Source organism: Euprymna scolopes, chromosome 19, assembly GCF_053919585.1.
Source record: "Euprymna scolopes isolate OS-2025 chromosome 19, ASM5391958v1, whole genome shotgun sequence".
Taxonomy (NCBI): Eukaryota; Metazoa; Mollusca; class Cephalopoda; order Sepiida; family Sepiolidae; genus Euprymna; species Euprymna scolopes.
Genome location: NC_136500.1, coordinates 111,371,056 through 111,388,246, shown reverse-complemented (window position 1 = coordinate 111,388,246; position 17,191 = coordinate 111,371,056). Strand labels below are relative to the sequence as shown.

Genomic DNA, 17,191 nt, shown 5'->3' with positions numbered 1-17,191 from the left:
CATAAAGTTTTCTTTGTTGGTTGCAGCTATTCATAAACCTCCAGAATTGTCGATTTTACCCCTGACACCAAGAGCAATAAACTTCAGTGATTGCATCTCAGGGAAATACAATTTTCATGCTTCCAAAAAGAACTCGATTACACGCATTGACCGACCAAAATCTCCTATTTAAGAGATTTTGCCACAGTGTAGGAGCATGTATGTGTGTGTGTGGGGAGGGGGTAGCAGGAAGTTGTGTGTGTATGTATATATATATATATATATATATATATATATATATATATATATATATATATATATATTTTCTGTTCTCCCAATGTAAGTTACAGAATATTTAAATATAAGTTCTCTGACATCTAATGTTTAAAAATAAATCCCCCTTTTTATTAAAATTCGGAATGTAATTTTACATAAATACAAGTAGCAGCTTATTTTTTGTATTTATTTGAATTAGAAGTAATGGTTCGAACTAGGGTTGCATGTGAAATCCAGGAAGGTTTGGTCCAGAACACACAAAAGAATAGTGTAAAAGCAACATTGCCACTTTTATTCCATTGAGTTGCAGTTCTGCACCCAACACATCTTTGTGTGCCACACACGTAGGTAGACAACCAGAGGATGATGGATCCCGATGCTGACTCCTCCTAGATTTTTACCAGAGTCCTGTTAGCCAAGTAGCTCTAACTCTACCATGGTGAGGAAGGGATGGATTTTAAGGAGGTGTTGTTGTAGACAGACTTTCTCAAACTTTTAAAATTACAACACCCGCTTTTATTAAAAGAAATTTATTGTTCCACCCCATTTTCTTTCTTTTTTTTTTATATCCCAGCCCCTCCAATGCAAATAATGTTTCCTGTATGATCCTTCGTGAGGTTAGCTTGCTAATATGAATCCAGTTCAATCGGCAAGAATAAAATTAATGTTCTTTACTTCTTTACTACCTCAACATTTAAGAGATAAAGGATAACTTTAGTTAAACATTATCTATGTATGTCCTATAGAGATTAAGTGTTATCCCTTGATTTCTCAGACTTTACACTAAAATAAAAACCAAAGAAAAAAGACACCTCTAGGAAGTATTTCAGCATAATCTACTCAAACGTGATGACACAACAAAACAATCAATCCCCTAGTCTCAAGACAGTAATGGGTGATTGGATTTTGTTCTCAATCATGTGGTGAAGCTCTCCAAGGTATGCACATTACCTTGCGGGTAGAAATATTTTGAATTGTTTTAATGATCAATTTCTCCTATTCTCTCCTAAAGTGGTTCTCACAGTTCACACATGCTATAATTTCTGTAGCACTGCCACAACACTATCTACAAATAAAAATTTCCTCATCCTCATTTTTATGTCCATTTTGTATGATGGACAGTTTTAAGAATTTGAATTTTAAACTAACCTATCTCTTGTCAAGTCTTTATTTATCCCTCTTTCTTCATTCTTATCACTATCTTCCATATTTCTCTTGCCCTTCCCCTGTAAACTGAACTTCATATTTTAATTGTGTTATGTGTACTAATCATTCATTCTTTCAATGTGACCATACCATGCCTCACTATACGGTGTAGATTTTATCTTCTTCTGAGGTCATCAAAACTAAGCCTAAGCCTGTCTTTAAGACACGCATTACACATCCATCGTATCATTCTCATGTCATTTCTCTCCATGCAACGCATGTCTTCAGCCCTCACTGACCAGATTTCACTTCCATACATCATCACATCTAGACATAAATATTCATAGGCTCTCATCACAAGAACTCCAAATTTGTTGTAGCAAATAAAGATATAAAAACATAACAAAAAAAATGTTATTGAAATAGAATCGTTTTAAAAGATTTTGGATATTAGCCTCACGCTCCTTCTTTAAGATTTATTCATTTTATTAGATATACTAGCTGCCTGTGCCTCGGCATTGTTAGGAAAAGTAGAATGACTCAAAAAAATCCTATGACCAATCTTGAATTATCCGTTCGTATAAAAAGAAAAAAATACTCCTTAAATGTTATTTTTAACTGTGAAGTTTACAGATATGTTGTTCAAGTTCTGTTGAAGCACCTATAGTGAAACTTGATATATAAGGAATTCTGACCTGTGTAACAAATGTGATTTGCTTTTTAGCCAGAAAAAATAGTTGCTAAGGAGTCAAAATTGAAACATCATTTGGAACTTGGTAGACATAAGTCAACTAAACGTGTATATGTGCAAATATACATTTATATGTTCAACTATGTTAATTTTTTAAGTTTTGATAAACACATGAACTTAGCTCAGATGGTAACAAATAACACTGGAGAGCTACATGTTTCGGTTTTAATTGTAGCTGATTGCAACCAAATCATATTTAAAAACTTTTGAAATTGCTACTATATATTGGATACAATATAACAATCAATAGAATATTAGCTCTATAATGATGAATATGGAATCTGCATGAATTAAAATATAATAGTCTCCATTCAGTGAGCATATTAAAATGGATACACCTAAAGAATTTTATAAAATTATTGCTACTAATTTTAAAGAAAATGTGACACTAAGCAAACTATTTAATAAAAATATAATGAAGGTGTCTCACTCTGTTATGATAAATATTAAAATGCAATCATATCTTCAAACAAATCCAAACTTAGGAAACTAAAGCAGAATAATATAAAACAGGAGAACTTAAAAATGGAGAGAAAATGTAATTTTAGCGAAAAAGAGGAATGCCTGCTAAAAAGTGAATGTATTGTTTATAACTGTAACATTACAGTGGGTGATACATCTGCAACATATATTGGGTCAACAGTTTGCCCATTTAAATTTAGATATAACAACCATATGGCAGCAATAAGGAAAACATGTAGGTTAGATACAAACGAAAATACTATATCATTAGCATCCTATATAAAGGAGCTTAAACAATAAAGAATACTCCATGGAATGGACCATTTTAGTTAAGACTAATAAATACATCCCTAATAAAAACGGAAGGTATAAACTATACATCACTGAGTCAGTAGAGACTAATGCAGAAGGGTAATATTATAAATAAACGTAATGAGATAATAGTTGGGTCCTGCACAAGGGTAAATACAAGCATAACAAATTTGATAGTGGAATAATGAATAAATTAACAATATATAAGATAAAAATTATAAAAACAAAGATTCTATATATTGATCTTATATATTTGATTGGAAAATTAGATGGAATGAAAAGAAAAAATAATAATGTATATTAAGCAATAAGTAGACTATATCCCACATTAGTAATATACACTACCATTGTATTTAAAATTATAACATAATAAATAAATATATGAATAGTATCTTACATGCAATTTGGGTAATTGAGCACGAGGTAATTTTATGCTATAAAACATAATTGTAGAATAGATATAATAATGGGATATAAAATTACGATAGGATAAATACAGTTGTGATTAAGATACATAACAAATAATGAAAATTTAGAAATTATATTTAGGCTGAGAAAACAAAAACGATAAGTAAATAAATGCAGTAGGATTAGGATGATCAGGTAGTAATTAATAACTAAATGTTAAGAATAAAATGCTGTCATTATAGTCAAATGTAAATAGAAATGTGATAGCCATTATTACAATTAGTATACATCAAAAACTATGATTACATGAAAAATAGCATATAGGAATAGCATTTTGCTTAAACAGTGATAAAAGATAATGTTATACATATAGGAGAAACATAATATAGTAGTATATGATAATCAATGTATTTGGTACAACAAATGAGTTAAATTAGAAAAATTTTTTAGTGCAGTATATATATCTATAATATAAATCTTACCTGTCTGTTTAAATGTATGTTTGTATGTCTGCCTAAAACTTTTGACAGAGGTGACGGATTTTCACGAAATCAGTATCGTTTTGAAGCTCGACCCTTTGGATGACAAATATAAAAAAATTGGCTAAAAATATTAATTCCTTTACCCTCAACTGGGCATTTTTCTTCAAGGAATGGTCGTTTTTTTTTCCACTCATATTTTCGAAAGTCATCTCCTCTATTCAATTTACTAGTCTTAATTAAAACCTTTGGTGATGGTTACAACGGCAAAGATGTCAGGGTTTTTTTTTTCACGTTCATTTCCTCCTTCACAGAACGAGTTTGAGCTTGCCTGCCAACTACCACTTTTTTTTTTTGCTCAACACACACCTTCAAACACCCAGGCAAACGGAAATGTAGTAGTGGCACACATAGTTTGCGCTTAATAAGAATTAATGTATGAATTATAAACATAATAAGAATTAATGTATAAGTTATAAATATAATAAGAATTGATGTACAAGTTATAAACATAATAAAAATTAATGTATGAGTTATAAACATAATAAGAGCTAATGTATGAGTTATAAACATAATAAGAATTAATGTATGAGTTATAAACATAATAAGAGCTAATGTATGAGTTATAAACATAATAAGAATTAATGTATGAGTTATAAACATAATAAGAATTAATGTATGAGTTATAAACATAATAAGAATTAATGTATGAGTTATAAACATAATAAGAATTAATGTATGAGTTATAAACATAATAAGAGCTAATGTATGAGTTATAAACATAATAAGAATTAATGTATGAGTTATAAACATAAAAACTGTATAAAATGAACTTAAGCAACAATATATGTTAGTAGTTCTACTGCACTTGAACTAAACCGAGTCTAATGATAATTAAATCTGAATAAACCAATAATTTAGATAAATAGTTCTACCTATAATGACTAACATTTAAATCTGAAAATAAAACGTGTATGCTGGTTAATTTAATTAAATGATGATATTGAAATGTGACTAATGGATACTATTATTGGCAACTTGAAAGTGAATTATAAAAATGACTTGAAATCTTAAATTTAGCTCATGTGCTTCAATGACATAATGTTAGCTTATGGAAAAACTGTAAACATTAGCTGAAGTTATAAAATATTTGGTTTTAAATCTAGAAATAATAACAAGCATGTTGAAGAGAATTAATTAGATAATAATTTTGAAAATTTAATTAATGGAAGATAATAAATCGAATAGTTTTTAAAATTTGTTGCGAACCCAACAGTTTAGCCCGTAACCACCAGAAGTCAGAAAAAAATTAATTGTATGCAATAGAAAGAAAAAATGTCAGCTACCTACTATTACAGAGTTCACAGGAATATTGTAAGGCAAGTGTGTTTTCATCTTTAGTGCAGATATAGCCTGTTTGATACAATATATGTTATGGATTAAAAAAAAAAAATGAATACTCACTGTGTTAATAAGAAAGGTCTTAATTTATGAATTGTGAAACTTTTAACAAATTGTTTTTTCTACATGATGATGAAGCCACATTGTGCAAAATTATAATTGATGAACTATTATATACTTGCATGCCAATACGAAAGATGAAACAATTGTATGCAAGGTGTTACCAATAAAAGAGCAACATTTTAAAAATGAGTAACTACTTGAGTGTCCTGTTCCTTTTAACATGATATCTTTAAGAAAAATATTTAAAGCTCTAGTATCACACTATTGAGTTATCTAAAAGAGCTTTGTTATTTATGTTATTACTATCCCAAATAGTTAAATTACATATAAACATGTTATATATATATATGGGTGCTTCTACAGAATTTGCACTGAAAAAAGAAAAAAACGACTGTTGCTAAAGTAAAAGTACCCGTTTCTTTATATTCACAATATAATAAAAGGTGATGCTTAGTAATACATAAGTAAAACATTGGACTATTATTTGTAACTTTAAAAAAATAATGTTTTTTAAAGAAACACGTCAGCATATGAAGCATTTGATCATTGAATGGATGAAACATTTAAATATTGTTACGATAGCATGAATTACTGCATGTTGTATCTGCTGATCGGAAATGATATTAAGCTGTTCATGTGTGCAAAGTCTGCTGTCTTCATTCGGCTCTGTTTCAATTTTGAAAAATTGTTTTTCATGTTATTATATATGTGCTAGACATTTCAGCCCTTTAAAAACTGGCATTAATATTAATTCTTAACTGTGCATCGAACAGATATCATAATACTTAGTTTGCTGCATTTTATCATAACAAAGATCCATACAAAATTTCAGACAGATTGGCTCAGTAGTTTCTAAAAAAAAGTGGAACAGACAAACTAAGAGAGAGATTATAATAGATATATATTCCCAATGTCTTTTTATTCATAAATTGTACAATCAATCCTGCAAATGTTATAGAATTAACATAATAGTTATATATTTTTTTATAATATTTTGATTTATGCAAACATATTTTGCTACACAAGTGGATATTTTCCTCAGTTATTCTAAAATACCAGTGATTTTAGATCTGATTCTAGCGCAATAGATGTGATTTTTTTTTTTTTTTTTTTTTTTGCCTGACAACTTCAGAAAAATTATATTGAACAGGTTTTTGTAGATCTGACAAAAGTTTTGACCATTGTTAAGAGAATAGCACTTTGGATAATCCTTCGCAAACTTTGATTCCCACCAAGATTTATCACATTGTTTAAACAACTTCAGAACATTAAAGCATGTTTCCAGTTTGGCAGTACACTATACCCTGTGAACCAAGTGCAAGAAGGATTCAAACAATTTCACTTAAAGGGATGGTTACAATCTTAGAGATCTCTGTTGGAATTTATGAGATAGCAAGTGAATGTCTGGCATCCGACAGGATGATTCATCTTCAACTAGAACAAAAAAAAAAAAAAACAGAAAAAATAAGCCACTCTAATGGAACTATAATGATTCCTGACATCAAGATAAAAGGATCTCTTTTACTCTTTTGCTTGTAAATAAATCCACTAAGTAAAATACTGAATAAAGTCTACAACCTGAGCCAAGGCTGCCAAAAAAAATCAAATGAAAGAGTCAATCACCTGCTTCTTATGGATGACCTCAAGCTGTATCCAGTTCAAATGCTGATTTAAGTCTACACTTGCAGGTCATACATACCTTCTCCAAAGATATTGAAATGAAGTTTGACCTGGACAAATGTGCCAAGTGCTTCATCAGAATTGGTTAAGAGATCCAAATGGAAACACATTTTGATGAATAACATCAAAGACTTAGAAGAGCAGGAACAAAAGAAATACTTTGGCTTAGAAGAAAGCAATTCAATTCAGCATGTCCAGATGAGAGAAAAAATTGGCAAAGAATGTGTATGCTGTTTAAGGAAAATCTGTAGAACAGAATTTATTAACAAAAACGAAGTAACTGCCATTAACCAACTATCCATGTTTTTGATAATATACAGCTTTTGCATTGTTAACCGGTCACAAAAGAGCATAAACAGACTAGACACTAAAACAAGGAAGATGTTGACATTGTACAGAGTAACACAGAAACCAGTGTCTGCCTAAGCTGTATCTGGCCAGAGGAGTAGGAGGTATGGGTCTCTCAGAAATTGACCATCAACATAGCATCACTATTATGAGCATTGAGGAATATCTGATTAACTCCCAGAATTCAAACCTCATGATGGTACATGACCATCACAAAATAAGAGCCAATAGAACAACCTCCATCATGAAACTGGCCAAACATTTTGAACAAGACTGTCTTACAAACAAGACAGAAACAAAATACAAGCCTGCTATGGAACTAGCCAAAATACACCAAAACCTTCCATTAGAAGAAGTATTTTCTGGATAAATTCACCCAAGACTTTATAAATATATTGTTCTCTGATGACCCCCCTCCTCTGCTTTAATGTTAGTGTTTTTATGTTTTCAAACCACTGGCAAGATCTTCAACCTCATTCATTTTAATGCAAAGTTCGATATTTTCCAAACCCTTATGTGGAAGTTCATCTGCACTAACTATGCAAATTACATTTTTTACACTGAAGAGGATAACGAATCTCTTCTACTTATTGATTTTGGATTCACAATCAATCTGAAGAAAATGAAGGTAAATTTCACCAGAAAACCGGGATGTCGAACCCAACATCTTAAGGGGACCAAGTTAAGCGTAATTGATCTCTTTGTATATCTTGGCTAAACTCTCTTCTAAGTAGGTTTTCGTCACTCTGAAATACTTTTAAGAATTGAAAAGTAAAGCTTGATAGGGTTCAGATAAACGTCTGATTAGATGGAGCAATCATCATCGAAATAAAGCTCGGTGTGTATGAATTGTTTACCATACTCCATTATTCTTTGGAGACATGAACCACGTGCGTTTGACACATCAATGCCCTTAAAAGGTTTGACCACACATGCTTCTTGCAAGGATCTTAAACGTAAATTGGTAATCTTTAACATTAAACCTCGCTGTTCTACAGCAAGTTGGTGTCTCCAGCATAAAAGTGCGTGTGTGTGTGTCATATATAGACAGATATCTTGGGTTGGGCACTTAGCTAGGTTGGGAGATGACAGTGTCTCTACTGTTATATGGAAAACTTGTGCCACATGGTAAATATCCTTGATACAAGCCAAAGAGACATTTTCAAAATGTTGTTAAAGACAATCTGAAGGTGAATAAAGAGGATCATTCCGAAGCAATTGTTTTGACAGAAGCAGGTTTATGATGGCAATGAAAAATTAGAAGCAAGGCAACTGGAGTACTCAATCTTGAAACATGTTTTATAGAAGTGAGCTGTGCTGAACATTCCAGACACATTTCATCGTGTGTGTTATCAGAAGTCAAGCTTGTCTGTAAAGGGCTGGTCTACTCAGCCACATGAGATCCTATGGCAACAACCAATTATACAAGAGACAAATGGGGAAAAACATATGAACTTAGCTCAGATGGTAACAAATAACACTGGAGAGCTACGTGTTTCAGTTTCAATTGTAGCTGATTGCAACCAAATCATATTTTAAAAACTTTTGAAATTGCTACTATATATTGGGTACAATATAATAATCAATAGATAATTTGCTCTATAATAATAAATATGAAATCTGCATACATTAAAATGTAATTATATAAGTGTATTAAGTGTATCAGGCCATGCTAGGTGGCCACTACTATATATTGAGTACAGTTTAATAATTAATAAAGAATTGTCTCTGTAATAATTAATAAGAAATCTGCATAAATTAAAATATCATATTTAAGCAGATCAATTTTTTAAAATATGCCGTTTTAAGCAAAAACAATATTACATACTTAATTGTCATGCCGAAAATAGTAATATATCCAAAAATTATGAAAATTCATCTTGTAGAAAGTTGTTTATAGTTAAAATTTATATTTTTATCACATTTTTCTTAGGTGTTATAAGGTAGAGGGTAGGAGTTTAAACTCAGGGGACATAACTCCGAAAGGAATATTTTAGATTACTTGTGTCATGACTGCAATATTTTTACTAAAAACCCAACAGCAGTTGTTCTACTCACTGAATTTTCGTAATTTTTGGACATGTTATTATTTCCGGCATGACAATTAAGTACATAATATTGATTTTGCTTAAAACAATATATTTAAAAAATCGATTTGTCAACTATGTCTTAACGAGCCCCAAGCATATTTTATGATCATGGAAAACCGGCAGCGTACTAGTCTATAAATAAAAATTAAACCGAACACACACCAGACAACATCAAATGCATTTTAATAGTAATCAAATTCCTGCGTCCACATATGCATGTAAACAAAAAAATAATCAAAATGCATATTAAAACTAAACACATATAAATCAGGTCTAAATTCTGATGTAGGTGTTTTTAATATAAGTTCTCGTTTTGCAAACATACATTTGAATTGAAAAAAAAAAATTGTAGTTAGCAATAATAAGAACGTGAAAACTGCAGGCATATAATGAAGACTAGATCATCGTCTTCCGTTTAATATCTGTTTTATATACTGCATGTGTTGAATGATCTTTAGAAATTGACTTCCAAACTAACTGATGTCTAGCCAGTTTTTTTGGTACTTGTACTTGTCAAGACATTAAAAAATGAAAATATTGAAAAAAAAGTTATATTGTACTTACTCGTTATGGAATAAAATTTTCATACAAAAAATCACTTAATTTGATCAAGTATTTTTTTTTTACAGAGAAAAATCAAACTTTAATGAGCTCCTGTCGTAGCCATCTTGTTTTTCCGCAGATGAAGAGGAGTGTGTGAGGGGAGATAACTCCAATCACCACTTAAAGTTTGTCAAAATTTGATGAGATTATTTTGAAACATGGGCAGAAAAAATACATAAATAAATATTTGAGTTTTTTTTCACTTATTTTTTAATCCCTTTTTCATTTTGTCCTTTTTCATTTAAAGGCAGCCCCACCTCGTCCTCGGAAATTGGCAAATAGTGACAATACGATTGATCTCATTAAAATGTGATTTTCCTCTGTTAAAAAAAAAAAAAATTACTTGATCAAATTAAGTAATTTTTGTTTTGTTTGAAAACTTTATTCCATAACGAGTACGTGCAATATAACATTTTCATTATTTTCATTTTTAAACATTGATTAAGCTGTACGAGTACTTTTTTTTTGTTTTTTTTAATTCTCTTTCTCTCAAATCTATTATCACTTCTTCCCAAGTTTTCCTTGGCCTACTGACTCTGCTACCTCAACTGTTCTACTTTAACCCAAGAATTCTCAGGAAAGTTGGAGAGTTATTAGATGTAGAACAATTGAAGTAACAATGTCAATGGGAAGGTTAATGCTGAGGAAAACTTGAGAGAAAGCGATGAGAAAGATTTGGGATTAACAAGAGATGTGTATTAACAGTAACAAAAAGATAAATTTCTTTGTGGTTCAAATGTACGATTTTGCATGAGTCCAATATGCATATGAAGGCACAGAAGTATTATCAAGACATTTGAAATGAGCATTGTTACCATCATCAGCCATTTAAGTGTTGGCAATCATGACTCTTTAATGTGGGCGGCTATCCATAACCCGAAACATTGTTCTTTCTGCTTCTCATAAAGTTGATTCTCTATCGCTCCAAACACTTTCTCACACATGAGGTTTTTCTCTATCTCTACAAATCTACTATCAAACCATACATAGAGTACTGTTGTCATTTGAGGGTTCTTGACAATGTGCAAAAACATATCTGTAATTTGATTGTTCTCATCGTTTTTTTCTTCACTGCAACCTCTCTCTCACAAACTTGATATTTGCTAGTTTGTTTTTATCCATAAATATTATGACATGTGTTCTTCAGATTTGTCTGATCTATCTCCTGCTTCTTTTGTTCCAGCTTGTTTGACTTGTTGGTCTATTGGTCTTCACCAATTTTCCTTGTTTGATACCTTGTTTTTCAGCTTATTTCCAAGAACTGCAGACTTCTTGAAGTCTCCTCCTGCTGACTGTCTTCTCATATCTATAGCCTTGATCTTTTGTAAGACTTAAGGTCAATAAGCATCTTCTGTCTTTGCGATAACCACTTTTTATTCTTTTTAGTTCCTTGCATCAAGTGGCTTCATGCCTTGTCTGGAGCAATTTCCATTAAAGCGAAAAAATAATCCAACAACAACTAACGGTCTTTCAACCGTCACTTTCTGTTTGCCATATTTGATGTCATTGTCATATTTGATGTCATTGTCATTCTGGTTTTTACAACTCTATACGATCAATCCTTTGATCCTCTTCCTAACCCCTTGTCTGTTTCCTGTTTTCCAACATATATCTCAACAATAGGTAATAACTAATAGCTGCTAATAGAGACATGTTCCCCTTCATTCATATTGAAGAATTGTTCTCTCCATCTTTATAGTTAGAATCTGCAATGCGATGAAGTGACACAAATAACATAAAATATTTTAAAATATAAATTTATTAACTCCATTCAACGAATAATTACAGGACAAATTTTGAGTAATATTATACATTCCTTACTGTTTTTAATCAATTTATTATTCAGGTGACGATGAAGAAGAGCATCCTCTATGGCCACCTGAATGCTAGCTTTGCCTCTCATTAACAGCTTTAACCTAACTAACCCACTATTTTAAAATTTCTTTCTCAAAATCTATTATGTGATCTGCTCAGCCAAACACAACTCGACCCAATATTGTCCACTCGTGTTTTAACAGCCAAACATTCCTTCCTCTAGCAATAGCCTTTTTGTCATCACAGAAAGGACGGAATCGATCTGCACCAACCTAATGAACTCTTTCCTCTTTTCTTTTCAGGATTTGAGTTCTTGTACCTTTTTTCTTCAAGTGTATTGGGACAAGCTGTTACAGCCAGTCTGCAGCGTTGGTACATGTTTTTGGAGTTTTCTTTCTATAATTGTCTTGCATATGGCATGAAACTCCATCTGCTGGTGAGGTCTTAATTTGGAGCTTTTGGGAAATGTGGAGTCATGTCTTACTTACCACTACTCCCAAGTCTGCCCTGAATGAAGCAGTAGTGCCTGTCAGGCTTCCATCTAAGGGTTAAATAGAACCTCTCCTGGATATATAATATGAAACTGCATTTGATATATAACTACTTAAACCAAACACCATGAATAAATATATGAAGCTACTAAGAAGTGTGAACATAAATTATTTTACCAAAATGACTGGATTGGCATTAAATAACCCAAAGATGTTTTATATGGTAAAAAACAAAACAAAAATTTCATATACTAGTTGCTTTACTTGGGAGTCTAGTTGACTTTATTATTTAATCTATAGTTCAAGGGAGGATATATTGAGTCATCCCTTTTCCAATTAGTGAAATTATATGCTGTAGCCCCAACAGAAACCAAATTCGGAATTCATAGTCCACACTGGTCCACTGTACTGATGCTACTTTAAGCATTAACGATTCTCAATAAGCTACCATTTGTATTGAAAGTGTTTTTTTTAAAAAAGGTTTATGCTAAATATATATTCTACTTGAATATTTATTAGAATTTTCATTTAAAAGTTGAGAATGTGAATATAAAATCTTTATATCGGCCTTTTTAACCCAATTTGATTGGCTTGAGTGATTGCGTGAGGTGAGCCCGTTTTAGTCTTGTGCTGCAATCAGTTTTGGCCGCGTGTTGACCTGTTTGCTGCAGTCCTGACTTGACCGTTTCTCCTTGTAGGCATTGATCTCTAGTTCCAATCAGCTGGCCGCAGAGAAGGCTCTTGCTATCCAGGGGGAGAGGTCCTACCGTTGTACATATGAAGGTTGTGGACGTCTATATACTACGCAACACCACCTCAAAGTAAGTCGAGACCTTTTCACCTTGCAGCTCATGCACATTTACTGATTTCCGATGATCTTTATCTTCCATATCTCCCTCTTTTTCCAAAACAAAAAGGGCCACCATTGCCAAGAAATTTGCTTTCTTTCTCTGTGTTTAAGATCAAACAGAATTTCCATGAACAAAGTTTCTTTTCAAGAACTTCTCATCTGTGAAACACATTGCCACAGTACTGCTTCTCTGCAGACTATAACATAGTTGTCTTCAAATCTGATGTCAACAAATATTTATCGAGTCATTCTCTTAAGTAATCAAATTTTGTCCCATCCATTCATTATTTTCAATCTTCTCATAATATTGTTCATGCAACTGACAATCCATCCATCTTATTCTTAAGTTGTTTTTATCCTGGTAAGTGATGACTTATTAGTAATAAAAAAATATAATAATGTGATTTTATCGTTACACTTGGAGTCCTATAATTTTCTCTATCTCTTCTGAACACTTTCCCAGTCAAGGCCAGTAGTGTTTGTGCTTGTGCATCTAGATGATGAGTGCAATTGGAATAGATGGCCTTTTTTGGGTTACATATGTATATGGATGTCTTCAGGACATCCAGTGGGGTGGAATTATGTCAGACTTGTTCATGGATGAGCATGCACATATGATGTCAAGTCTAATATAATGTTAATTGGTAGAACCTGTGACCTGTTGGGTCACAGTCACTGCCCCTATTTGTTCCACTTTAATTTCATTCTAAAATTTATAAACTGATCTATTTGTTAAGAAATCTTTCTTGCATCTCTTTGGATAAAATAGAAGTAACAAGTGCTGTTATTTTTCTATTGAATTTCCATACATGTTTATGGTGTATACTGAGTGTATATATAAAACTAATATGCTGCCCGACATTATCCAGTTGTGAAGTACACTTTAATATATTTTAATTTATGCAGATTTCATATTTATTTTTATAGAGCAATTCTCTATTGATTATACAATATATATATATATATATATATATATATATATATATATATATATATAATAATGTCAAAAGTTAAAAAAAAAAAAGAAAAAAAATGACTTAGGTGCTATCACCTAGAATTGAAACCAAAACGTATAGCTCTCCAGCATTATTTGTTGCAATCTAAGCTAAGTCCATATGCATATCAAACCTTTAAAAATAATGTTAAGTATACAAATGTATATTTGCATGTGTGTAGAAGATACACATTTAGTTGACTTACGCCTGCCAAGTTCCAATTTTTTTATATTTTCACCCCTTAGCAGCTATTTCTCATGATTAAAACTCAAATCAAATTTGTTCCACCACTCTGAATCCTCTGTATATCAAGTTTTAAGTCTGTAGACCAAACATTGACAGAAGTTTGTTGAGTACATGGACAGACAAGGTCACTTTTATATATATATACTAGCTAGTAGCCCGTCGTTGCCCAGTCATACAATATGCTTAAATATGATATTTTAATTTATGGCGATTGTATATGTATTATTACAGAATCAATCCTCTATTAAATATTATAATATTACGAGGAATAATTTGCCTGGCGGACTAATTCACAAAAAAATAATAATGATAATGTAGTTCTTCAAATTCCGTCTGTGTTTGTTTACAATATCACGTCAGTTAATATTTGGGCTTGATGATGAATGCCCTGGAAAAGTCACTTCTGATTAATGTTTAGTTTTAAAATATGCAAATAAAGAAATGATTTGCATCGATTTTAAATGGCACCTCTTCTTTTATCGTAAATTGAACTCATTAATAAGAAAAAATTAAAATAAAATGGTGAGGTACACCTGGGCTTAAATAGGGGATCATTCGATCTATAGTCGAATACTCTATTATCACTAAGCTATATCTCCAGATTATAATAAATCTGTTTTTTAAGAAGAAATGATTTGCTGAAATTTTATTATCTCCCTTGTTGGTATAACATAAAATATTCCCCTGTAAAAATTCTTTTTAAAAAAGAAAAGCTATTTTTAAAATTGAATTTTTTGATTTTCGATACTTATCAGATGAATTTCTGTACAAAACATATCTAAGAACACTACCAGACATAAATTAGCTTTGTGCGAAATTAGACAAAAGGTAGGCTCAGCCGTTTTGGAACCTATGAGGAAAGAACTGGCGCGCACACACACACACACACACACACACACACACACACACACACACACACGCGCACAAACAAAGTGATTTTTACTGCCAATGAAGCTCAAAATATCACCAGTAGAGTAATTCATTTAATTAAAAAAAGAAATAGTTCAAAATCATTATGTAAATATAGGCAGAGCTCATCATAGTTTGATGGCTGCATGGACTGGAGCTTTGCATTCGACTTAGAGTGCCAGCTCATATTTCCAACTGAAATAACATTAACAGATCAGCATCTGGATATCACCATTTGGTTCATTAATTTGAAAAAAGATTTTGTCGTTGAACTAACATTTGAGGAAAGTTTTGACTGGGCACACCAGCGTAAGTTGGAAAGATATGAAGATCTACGAGAAGAATGTGTCAAAAATGGCTGGAAAGCTATTAGATTTCCTATTGCAGTTGGATGTTAAGGCTTTATTGTGAACTCAACCTCCACGTTCTTGAATAATCTTGGTCTTTATTCATCAAACAAGGAAAAATAAATCAAGAAAATACAAGACAAGGTTCTATTTGCATCATCGTGGCTATGGCAACTCCACAGATTGACAACAAACCAACAAAGTCTGGTGGTATCATGAGATACTGCTGGGGCACTCTGGACTAGTGGTAATGATGCTTCGACCCCGAAACCATGCCTGAAGCCAAAGTCATCATCTGATGAAGGCTTTGTTGGAAGCAATGCTGCTGTACAAGTAACAGTTATTGTATAAAAAATTTTATTTTATATATATACTAGCGGGCGGTACCCGGTGTTGCCCTGGTTTTTAGAGTCATGCGTGGTTGGGGGGGGTAAAATGAAAACAAAGCAAAGTCATAACCCTGTTTAAATATTATAAAAACAAAGAATGTTAAAAAGATTAAAAAAAAAAAATTAAAAAAAAAAAACAATTAAAAAATTAACCTGATGCAATACGAACGGTCCGGCGGTGCCCATGTGTTTGAAAAGAGTTTGAAGGGGGAGTGGGGGTCGAACTCGAATCATTAAGGCGAAAGCGCCAAAAGAAAAAAAAAAAAAGTGATGAATTAACTAAAAAGTGAAATAGGTTAAATATCAATTCCACAGTGAAGTTTGTTTTGGTTTAGTTTCAGTAATCACATCACACTCGAATTCTAAATGAATGTTTTTGTTTTCTCGAATTCTAAATGAATTTATTTGTTTTAATTTTAATTTAAGTGTAATGCAAGTGAATTCACGATATTGTTGCGTTGTAATCTTTGTGTAAAAATAAACGTTGAGTTGAAAGTACTGATAAATAAAGGTCATAGTTAGATTTCACGGTTAGTCATTAAAACCGGAAGTAAAATCCGGTTAGTCTCGCAGATTGCGTCTAATACTAACGAAAAAAAAAGCAAAATGAAAACAATAATAGAATTCGCGTTTTCGTGTTTTTAAAAAAAAATTTTTATTTCTATTTTATTATGGAAAAAGATAAAAGCATAAATCAGGGAAAAAAGATAAACAAAAAAACAAAAAAAAAAAAAGAAACACATTGTACGATGCCAAACAAGTAACCTTGTACGATGCCAAACCAGTGTGTTTCCTCGTAGTGTTCCTTGTGAACGCATGCGCTGCGGTGTAAATGGGGAGAGAGAAAAGATGTTGCACCTTCCATTGAATCTAAGCGATTTTGTCAGTGGACTCTCACCAGAAAAAATATAGGAATATACCATTCTTGGAACTTTAGAGGTAATAGGCCTATAGCAAACCTGAGATAATATGCTACAGTCTGTACACATTACATTTGCATGTAATGTCATGATTTTTAATCCTATTAAGGTCAAAGTTGGAGGGGGAAAAATGAGTTCACTTTATTTATATATAATATAATATATATAATATAATATATATATATATATATATATTAAAGTATGTACTCCTTATAATATTGTTCAAATTGT

General features: G+C 31.7%; 1 pseudogene across 1 annotated transcript in view; it reads left to right on the top strand.

Annotated features, from left to right (window-relative positions):
* The window catches only part of LOC145239880 (uncharacterized), a 79,218-nt pseudogene that overhangs the window by 38,256 nt on the left and 23,771 nt on the right, over positions 1–17,191 (top strand). The window contains exon 8 of the transcript XR_013862389.1: positions 13,003–13,125. The product of XR_013862389.1 is annotated as an uncharacterized LOC145239880 (transcript). The remainder of the gene's footprint in view (positions 1–13,002; positions 13,126–17,191) is intronic.